The sequence below is a fragment of the Hesperophylax consimilis genome, unplaced genomic scaffold, assembly GCF_061612785.1.
Source record: "Hesperophylax consimilis isolate HC1 unplaced genomic scaffold, BYU_Hcon_1.0 scaffold_32, whole genome shotgun sequence".
NCBI classification, from domain to species: domain Eukaryota; kingdom Metazoa; phylum Arthropoda; class Insecta; order Trichoptera; family Limnephilidae; genus Hesperophylax; species Hesperophylax consimilis.
The window spans coordinates 2,124,434-2,133,425 of record NW_028301262.1 but is presented as its reverse complement, the minus strand read 5'-3'; positions in this window follow the sequence as shown (position 1 = coordinate 2,133,425).

Sequence of the window (8,992 nt, the reverse complement as noted above, 5' to 3'; positions counted from 1 at the left end):
CCCCGTCCGACCGCTGATCTCACGCGTCCGTCTCCCTGCAGCTTGCGGATCCTTAGCCCTTTTGTCCAAGCTCCACTGGCTGCAGCGACAAAAACCAAGCCCTTGCCTTGATTACCGGCTTTCTCGAACTGGCAGAAACAAAGCCCTTGCCTTGATTCCCGCTTTCTTGAACTGGTTGCGGCGTCAGAAATCAAACCCTTGCCTTGATTTCTCTTCTCTTCTTGAACTCCTCCACGGATTGTACGTTTGTGATTATTGCGTATTTCTGCAACAATATTCTCCAGAATGTACGATATGTTGTATGTTGTACTTTCTTCCGGATTTTTTTTTCTCCCGATTTCTGCGTCTTGGATCTTACAATCTGACGTCTTCAATTTTGCTTCTCCTTGATCTTGATATTTACTTCCAATACCAGCTGCGCCAATGTGATATCTTTAAGTGTAGGCCAAAGTTGGGTATGAAGGGAGAACACTTTGGTTGGTATCTTGTGGTTTTTAATCGGGGAATTGTCACAGGTAAAAGAGGACGAGAACTACCTTTCATACGTATTTATTAACTATGCAAGCATTCCATCTCGCTTGCACACATACTCTTTCATTCACACATTACTGTTTAGAAATGGCGTGATGTTACGAGTCGATGGCGAGCGGTATATAGCGAGGATAACTGTATCATTGTTGTATTCTATTTGTGTGCAACTTGCATCCTGAATTTATAGTTCGGTTACTGTGAAGTTTTGATTATTTTTTGTGTAAACAACAATCCCATCGTTCTGATTATCAAACATAGTTGAATTGTGTGATGTGTAATTTTTGATGATTTTAGGTGTGTATGTGTTTGACAACCAGCACTCGGTCAGGATGATAATGTCGAAAACAACATCTATATGGTGAAGTTGTATTAAGAGTTCGTCAATGTTTTTATTTATAGATCTTATGTTTTGGTGCATAATTTTTGTATTGGCAGAGTTTCCAATCAGGCGTTTACATTTATAAGTATCTGAAGTTGCGTAAGACAGGTTTTGGTTGTGTAATTCCTCATCGAAAAATTCCATTCAGAAAGGCACGTTGATATAATAATTATACAAACATTAAAAAAATAGTTTATTTGTTTATGGGAGCTCCACTTTCCTGCTCCACTATCTATTTATTAGTGATACTTTTGAAAGATAAACATTCTTATAAAAAAAAGAAAATATATCATTGATAAATGGTAAGCACAGAATCGGACCTACATGAGAAACTTGAAATTCCCCACTAGAAACATCAAATTCATGTAATACAAGGCTAGATATTTTTACTTATAAATTTCTAGACGTTAAATAGGTCTCACGCAAATTCAATGGATTAATTTTGATCTAAATTACATTTTACGTAAAGAACTTGAATAAAATTAAAGTTAACAATAATTCAACATTGAATTAATAAGTTGAAATAAATATCAAAGCAACGGTGAAGCAAGATTAAACCACGGAAGCGAGATAAAGAAGAGGCATCTGGATAAATAGAATAGCTAAATGGTAGTAAATATTCCCTGAGCTGAGGAAGATCTCTGGATATTTTTAACATGTCGCACATAATAGTTTTCAAACGACTTATTATTCCGGGCCCCTAGAACCGCCTCTGATGAGTTTTGCGTATGTGAGTATTTAAATTTCCCCTTTCATAACTTGAATAGTTGCAGTCGGGACATGAAAAATGTTTTTTTCCACTGTGAGTCAGCTTGTGCCTCGTCAGAGTACCACTTTGAGAACATGAAAAATTGCACTCGGAACAAAAAAAAGGTTTTCTCCACTGTGAGTCCGCATGTGACTCTTTAGATGATCCTTTCGAGAAAATGAATAGTTGCACTTGGAACATGAAAAAGGTTTTTCTCAACTGTGGGTAAACATGTGAACTTTTAGACGTTTCTTTGTTGAAGATGAATAGTTGCAGTTGGGACATGAAAAAGGTTTTTCTCCACTGTGGGTAAGCATGTGGCTCGTAAGATTGCCCCTTCGAGAACATGAATAATTGCACTCAGAACATGAAAAAGGTTTTTCTCCACTGTGAGTCAGCATGTGGCTCGTCAGAGTACCACTTCGAGAAAATGAATAGTTGCACTTGGAACATGAAAAAGGTTTTTCTCCACTGTGGGTAAACATGTGAATTTTTAGTTGTCCCTTTGTTGAACAGGAATAATTGCAGTCGGGACATGGAAAAGGCTTTACTCTACTGTGGGTAAACATGTGAATATTTAGTTTTCCCTTAGTAGAACACGAATAGTTGCAGTCGGAACATGAAAAAGGTTTTTCTCCACCGTGAGTAAACATGTGAATTTTTAGGTGTCCCTTTGTTGAACATGAATAATTGCAGTCGGGACATGGAAAAGGTTTTTCTCCACTGTGGTTAAACATGTGAATTTGTAGTTGTCCCTTTGTCGAACTTGAATAATTGCAGTCGGGACATGGAAAAGGCTTTACTCTACTGTGGGTAAACATGTGAACTTTCAGATTTTGCTTTTTTGAACATGAATAGTTGCAGTCGGAACATGAAAAAGGTTTTTCTCCACCGTGGGTAAACATGTGAATTTTTAGTTGTCCCTTTGTTGAACATGAATAGTTGCAGTCTGGACATGAAAAGGGTTTTTCACCACTGTGTGAAAAGAAGTGAATTTTTAAATCACTCTTTCGAAAAGATGAATAACGACATTCGGAACATGAAAAGGGTTTTTCTTCAGTATGGGTGCGCAAGTGCTGTTTTAACGAAGAATTTCGAATGCAAGAATAGTTACAATTGGGATAAGAGTATCGTTTTTCCCCAGGATGCGTCTTAAGGTTCGCCAATATGTCTGAAAAGAATGGGGATAAAGCTTAATTAGTGAAGTACAGTAAATATATATTTTTTAAATAAGATGAGCATAAATGGTTAAATTTAACAAACAAAAATCGGCTGTGTCGGTGGTCTGTTTAATTTTTTCACAGCGCTATATGTAACAACCTATATAAATAAAAATGTAAATGATCGTTTGTTTAAAATCTTAAATCCCCGAAAGTTCTTCACCGATAGCTTTAATATTTTGACACAACGTTGTACTCGAATACTCGGGTGTTTTTATAAACCTATTTTATATAGATGTCACCTGTGACAGGTAAAAACGTTTTTTTGAAAACCAGAGCCGTCCGTTAGACAAACTTGTTTCATTAATAGTGCCATCTTGCTACGTAGAGTAGTTGCTATGGTTACCTGCTACGTGCAACCTACAATACTCACCAGACATTTCAGGTTATAATAATGAATGTGGAATCACAAACTTTATCCATTACTGGAAGCGCCAATTCTTGAGGGTCAGATACCCACAAGAATGTTTGTGATCCCAGGGTTCTCAGGGGGTTGGGTTCGAAACCAGAAATGTGTCAGGTTACAATGTGTAATTTAGAGTCAAGGAAAGAAGGTTTAAAGTAACATTAATGTATATTATTTCGAATACTATACAAGTCTATACACTCTACCGTGTGAGTTATAATGAAAACAATATAATAAAAGCCAGATACAAGCTTACCCCCAAGGTTCCGACCACGCTTTATCTATCTAGCTAATTAAGTAACATCCCACTCGAGCTGGAGCAGCACCTCATCAGGCTGAGCTCCAGGGGGCTCCAGACGGAGCAAGAGGAAGAGTCAGTTCCGCCTCCTGGCGACTGTTCGTGGCAGGAAACTGGCAATCTGGCGACTGAGGAAGAGGAATCTGGTGCCCGCGGTCGCATCCGTGTATCCTGGCGAGGATTCCCTTTATGCAAGGAAAAATAGGCCTCCCTACGGCCCTGGTGAAAATACGGTTGGCGTAGTGCCAAACCGCGAGAAAGAATACTATCCTTAGGTTTCCGGTAACCGGGCACAATATTTTAAGCCACTGGCTTCTTCATCCCATAAAGGATGGGTCGGATTCAAGCAGATCATACGTCTGACTCCGTTTGCGATTCATGATGCCGCGTGGTTACAATATCCGAACGAGCCACGGAACCAATTCCACTATGGAACCTCGTATTTTACTCCATTTATACGACTCTATAAAACTAGACTTCGCCACTCCGATTAAAGGGAAACCATTCCCAAACAATTTCACTCCGGAAAACTGTCGTCTGCCGAGAGATCAGGCCCACTCCCCGGTTTCTCTGCAGGCAAGCAAGTGTTTTTCTTTTTTTCTTTTGTTTCCGCCCGGTACAGATTTTAAATTTTAAATTATGATTCGAAATTTTACCAAAACCAATACCCGCGACAATCGCCCAGTTCCTAACTAGGTTAGAGAATCGGCGAGGATAAATGTGATGATGCAGAATAAATTAATGAATTAAATATTAAAACAAAAGGAGTCTAGCCCTGCATCATAACAATCTGTTGGACGTAAAAGAAACACGCGCTAATGTTTCTCTATCTGCACAAAAATAATGAGCTACAACAATGCGTGGCGGGGTATAGCTAGTATATAATAAATATGTATGTAACTTAAATCACTAAAAAGAAGAGGTCTTTTGACAACAGAATAACTAATGAACGGCAAGGATTGAATTAACAAGAATAAACGTCTTGTCTATGAAACAGGCAGGAATTCTGAACATCTGAAACCAACATACCTTTGTAACCCAACTTGGAGGTGTTCGGAGTACTCTCCGCATACTGCAAACACTCAGTCTTTACATCCGGGAGATAGATATCTATATTTGAATACGACATTTCACATCCAACCTCTTCCTGGGACCCTGGTTCCACCTTGATGGAAACACTGTTGGGAAGACCCATTGCCTCCTGGTAAATGGTCCCAGCTAAAAATAAATAACATAATGATCACATTCAGTTGGAAAGAAATATGTAAGATCTCGGATGTAAGCTGGACCACCTACAGTAAATATCACGGACGATTATTTGACCTCATGCATCGAAGATGTAAAATATCGAGAGAGCAGGTACATAAAATTGGATTGTCTGACGCTTCGTCCTCATTTGCACAGTCATGTAGGTTAATCAAGTATTTCGGCATTATTGAGATCTGTAAAGGGTTAGCAGCTGGTCAACATTGAAGAATCTGCTAGCCCTGTACAATACGAGCAGTTTTTTGAAAACCTAACCATTACAATGCAACTTACTACTCGCTGCATACTGCAAACATTCCTTCTTTACATCCGGGAGGTAGATATCTATGTCAGTATACGGCATTTCACCTCCGTCCTGATCCTGCGACCCTGGTTCCACCTTGATGGAAATACTCTCTGTTTCGGGAAGATCCATGGCCTTCTGGTAAATGGTCCAAACTCAAAATATGTTAGAGCTGAAACGGAATATGAATTAATCATATTTACGAAGGTTATAATTAGTTTAAAGTGATCACCTTCAGTTCGAACAAAATACTCAAAACCTCGAAGGTGAAATGGACCACATATAATAAATAATATATACCGTTTTTTGACCTCTAGCATCAAAGATGTCCAATTTCAATATGGAGAGCAGATGTCTAAACATTTTGCCTGCTATACGATTAAGGTAAATTTTTATCGCATAAAGTAAAGAATGCTTTCAAGGAAACGTTTTTATCACAGGTGTCCTGTTAACAGTTTGTTTATTACGCCTAGTATATAAGTCTAACATGGAATGAAACAAAATCAAAATAAATATATTTCATGGATACACTTGTCACCACGATTTAAATTTAAACTCGATTCATGTTTAAAATCATCAACAAATTAAACTTTTAATTTTAATAAATTTTTAATATCTGCTTTCACCAATAACACGACAAAAGAGAGACCATTCAGAGAACTAAAAGCGGTGTTGACTTTACAAACATGACTGGCAGTAAATATACTTTACTGGATTAATATAACCGATGTAAATGCGTTATTATAGTCACCGTAAGTGTAGAACTGCCAAATTAACTATGGTATAGTTTTGCAAAAGTCGAACCAGTTGCTTTAATGTTATCTAAGTAGTAGATACTCTCAGTATCACCCTAAATCCCCATACAGATAAGAGAGGTTTTTTTTAATGGCTTTAGACGTGTTTTGCGACCAGATTCGGTATAAAGCAAAATGTTTGCTATTAGTTTCAATTTCAGGGTGCTAAGTAAAACAAACTTGGTGATGTCTATTACTGACAAAGAGTACACGCAAGACAAAATATGTAATATAATACCTGATGAAATTGACTAATTAGGATAATTTTAAGTTTTCCACTCAGTGTAAACAACCCCATGTACCGTCTGTCGCGAGTGGTGTCCGTCGTTCGTCTGGTATTTGGTAGCTCAATATATTATATTGTGAATGTTGCCAAATATATTCTTACAATAAACATGCATCAATTCTGTTGTTCAGGACTTATATAGTCAATATAACATGAACCTACTTACACGAGTTCAAGGCAACAGTTCGAATGTATTGAAGAAACGTCACTAGAAAATTAGAAGTGCAAGAAGGTGATTTACTTCGGAATAGAAATGTGATGTTCACTGAAGTGATACAAAACTGTATAAATGGAACACAAATATTATTCAGAATACAATACTACTTCAGAAAAAAGGAACAACAATGGTTTTGTGTTACTATGCAAGATGCACGAAGAGATAAATAAACCACGCACTAGATCGATACCGTCGGGCTTTTTGTATGGAAAAAGTTTTATGCACCACTTAACCACAGATAAAACTGACGGAGCGGTGATGATAGACACGGTAGAAAAGCTCAAGCCCGTTTAAAAAAAGCTGCGGCCACAGACAATACAACAGTGACAGTCATTCGTCCTGTGGTCCATAAAACTATTTTAACACAAAATAGAAACGTCCTTGAAGCAGAATAATACCATGATGTTACCTGAGGGTGAGGTTCACCTGACAAAGCATTTTCGTAAGTAAATTAACTTTCACAGCAAACTTTCGCAATCGGAAACTTTGTCAGAGGAACTTGTTAATCTTATACAAAAAACCCAAAAGTTAAAAAAAAAATTGAATAAATGAATAACGAAAAGAATTTGCAAAATATGATTGTGCTTATCTATGACAGTCGAATTCTTTTTTTTATTATTTTGAATAGAAAAATTAGTAAACTCATGGTGACATCTACAAAAAAAAATAATTTCACCATAACAGTAAGATAGAACCGGATTATCATTGATCTATAACAGCGCCCTTTAGGTGATCACCCAAATTTTATTATTAGTTTATTGTGAATAATTTAGTCAATGTGAAGGTAGACATATTTTCCAAGAATGTATATGTAATAATGTAAATATGTAGGTAAGAAGCACTTTTAACAAGGCATTTAATGTATTTTGCGATTGCAAAAACCTGACGCGTAATTTACGTTGGAATAACGTTAGAACTGTCAATTCATTTTAAACTTGAACTTACGTAGGTAGTATAATTAGGTGATTTAAATATATGTTTGTAACTCGCTAATTCTACACTGGCTTTATATTTTTATCACGAAAAACATTCAAGCAATATTTTAGACACGAAATGATAGTTTTTCACGTCCCACGTGGCCTCTAGCGAGATGTCAAACTCTAAGCCAATGAGATCTCAGCATTCTGCCACAATTATTTTATCTAAAAGAAAACTGAGATAGGCGTGTCGGTTTCAAATGGCTTTCAAGGACAGGTCGGAGTTATATGCCTCTGAACAAAGAAATGGAAACGTCACCAGAGGTGATCGATATTTTAATCCCGGTTATTAGGAACCTGTTCCATAGTTGTCACTGGAACCGTCGTAATAATTTCTGCGAGGAACCAGTTCCTCAGCGAAATTCTCGACTCCCTCTTCCTCATCACAGGATTCGGTTTCACGTACCGGTTTATTTCTACAAAAGTCAAACAACATTTAAAAATTTCTGATCTTAGTGAGGAATAATTATTTTCCGAAGGGGACTAATAATAAACTTTTTTAATTTAAAATTGTGTCTTGCTTTAAGACGAAATCTTTTTCTACCAATACTTTAATAATATTTAAATCATATTTTTAATAAGCATAAACTTTTTTGCTCGCCCATAATTTACAATAAAAATTAATAATTTTATGACTATTTTAATTTTAATCACACTCTACCGGTTACGATAGCACCCTTCCCTTGTCAGGAGAATATTGAAACTTACTTTTGACACCATATTATTATGACACTCCATCACAACAAAAGCAACATTTTCAGCTTACTGTGGTGGTAGTAGGAGATTTTCAAATATTGTCAGGTTATTCGTAACCCGGGATTATTTGTCTTTCTTTTTATAAAATATATATATAAGTAGACCGTTTATAGTAAGAGAAGTATACACAAGAACAAATTTATTTGAAACATTCAGTGCCAAGAAGTTTCAAAGAAGATTTCGTCTCAGTAAAGAAACGACATCATTATTGAACCTCAGTTAAAATTCCATACCAATAAAAACAACAGCGTGGTGCTCGTACCTTGGTGCCAAGAAGTTTTAAAGAAGATTTCGTCTCAGTAAAGAAACGTCATCATTATTGAACCTCAGTTAAAATTCCACACCAATAAAAACAACAGCGTGGTGCTCGTAACTTGGTGCCAAGAAGTTTTAAAGAAGATTTCGTCTCAGTAAAGAAACGTCATCATTATTGAACCTCAGTTAAAATTCCACACCAATAAAAACAACAGCGTGGTGCTCGTAACTTGGTGCCAAGAAGTTTTAAAGAAGATTTCGTCTCAGTAAAGAAACGTCATCATTATTGAACCTCAGTTAGAATTCCACACCAATAAAAACAACAGCGTGGTCGTAACTTGGTGCCAAGAAGTTTTAAAGAAGATTTCGTCTCAGTAAAGAAACGTCATCATTATTGAACCTCAGTTAAAATTCCACACCAATAAAAAAAACAGCGTGGTGCTCGTAACTTGGTGCCAAGAAGTTTTAAAGAAGATTTCGTCTCAGTAAAGAAACGTCATCATTATTGAACCTCAGTTAAAATTCCACACCAATAAAAACATCAGCGAGCTGCTCGTTACTTGGAGCGAACACTCC